The sequence below is a fragment of the Phalaenopsis equestris genome, unplaced genomic scaffold (genome assembly GCF_001263595.1).
Source record: "Phalaenopsis equestris unplaced genomic scaffold, ASM126359v1 Scaffold000400, whole genome shotgun sequence".
Lineage (NCBI taxonomy): Eukaryota > Viridiplantae > Streptophyta > Magnoliopsida > Asparagales > Orchidaceae > Phalaenopsis > Phalaenopsis equestris.
The window spans coordinates 545,062-547,324 of NW_018164842.1; positions in this window are offsets into that span (position 1 = coordinate 545,062).

A 2,263-nucleotide genomic window follows, 5' to 3' on the forward strand; every position below is an offset into this window, starting at 1 on the left:
TAGCATTCAATGAACTCTGAAACGCCCATCTTTCTCCCCTTTTTCTCCCAACCCCTCTCCGTCCGCTTCCGATCCCATGTGCCTTCCAAAGGATCTATTAAAATCCGAGATTTAAAGCAAGACAGAAGATAAACGGGATTTAAGATGTTTTAGGATTTATATATTTCATTTTAAATGTTTATGTGGATTTATATTTGTTATCATTTTAAAGAGAAATGAGATCTAAGCTTTTACAGATCTCCTTTACTGTTTGGAATAATTCATACTATAATGTTGAAATTTTATGGTGATTTTGTAAAACTGAAAGTCTTAGGTGGTAGCCAAGTTAAACCCCCTTTTTTGGGGGTTTTTACTCAACTGTAATGTGGAAGTGGTATGTATGCAAATCCACCACTATATTTGTCACACTGCATTTGTGTAAGAACCTGCAAAATGGTGGATTCACATGCTATTATATTCTCTCTCCTATTGTCCATCTCCATTATTCATATTTTTGTGGTTCGTTATGATTTCATAGAAATTGTGTTTCATTGTGAATTTTTGTTTTGTCAAGGTTCAAAAGAAAAGTTAACTTATTGTTATTATTGTGAGTTAAAAGCCGTTGATTCTTATTTCATTTTATGTATGAAACAAGTATGAGTTTAACCTAGTCATCAACAGCTACATGCACCACTCGAAACAGTAATGTGTACTGCAGTTGCAAATTGTCATGCATTAAATACAATGGACATACAAAGGAGAATAATGACAATCAATTTTATCGATGCCCCTGAAATCAAAAAAATAATGATTGTAAGTTCTTCAAATAGGTAATCCACTATGGACTTCAAATTGATGATGAAATGGACAGAAAGAAGCTTAATGCTATCACATTTCTTTTGAAGATTTTGATTGGAATCATTGTTGCAGGCTTCATTTAGCTGGCGTATGGTTAGTTTATGATGTATTTGTAGGGGAGTCATTTTGTGCGGGCATACATCAATGTCTGTGGATGTTAAATATCGGAAGATTTTATATTTGTTATTATATATCTATGGTGTTATAAAGACGACTCTATTTTTGTTGTTTCGTCTATGAAGAAAATGGGTGATGTATTTTTTTGTGGATGTTGTCTTAACTTTTTGTATTCATACTATTAGTTATGGAGTGCTAATTTTTTTGCATTTATGTTATCGGTTGGTGCCTTGCTTTTTTTATATATACCACACATTTTTTTGTGTTATTCTTCTTTGGTGTCACAAACCAAAATTTTCTGGAGTGTTAAAATAATAATTTTATGCAATTATTTACGTATCCAACACAGTTAAGATAATTCATTCATTTTTTATCTTTTTTAGAAAAGTGAGAGTTGGAACTTTGTCTTGCCAAAACAAAACAAAATTTACAAAAAAAATTACAGGAGTTGCCATTTATATCCTCCTAGACTCAATGATTTGGAGATAGATAACATTTGGTGGTGTTATGGTATGACTCATATATCATATAGGGACAGACGCTGGATCGAAGCAGAGCAGGGCGGAGCGAAAGAATATGTCCAAATCGAGAAGTACGTGGGTTGGGGGTGAAAATTGGGAAGAATTGCAACAACGAGCGACAACAACTATACGCCTATGTCTGGCAGATGAAATTATGTATCACGTGATAAATCTAAAATCTCCAAGGGAGGTGTGGGAGAAATTAGAAACTCAGTTTATGGCTAAATCTCTGACGAAGAAGTTGTATCTGAAACAAAAGTTGCATGGGTTGAAAATGCAAGAAGGTTCTGATCTGGCGCAGCACGTGAATGGCTTCAATCAAATAATCACCGATTTATCACGGTTTGATATGAGTACTAAGGATAAAGATTGAGCGATGATTTTGTTGTGTTCGTTGTCTTCTTCTTATGAACACCTGATGATTACTCTGACATATGGAAAAGAAACTATCAAATTTGATGAGATATTGCAGCATTGTTGGCTCACAACCAGCGGAAGAAGAATGCAGGGGAAAACTCTCATGGCGACAATTTATATGTTAAGGATAAGTATGATCGTGGAAGGAAGAAAGAGAAGGAGAGTTCTGGAAGACAAAATTCCAAATCAAAATCTAAAGGCAAAAAGGAAATTTATTGCTATAAGTGCAAAGAGCAGGTCATATGAAGAGAGATTGTCCAAAGCTCAAGAAGCAGACTAGGGAGAAAGGTGAAGCATCATCGAAATCAAAATTTGTAAATGTGACACAGAATGACAATTCAAATTACAGTGATAGTGATATGTTTTCAGTT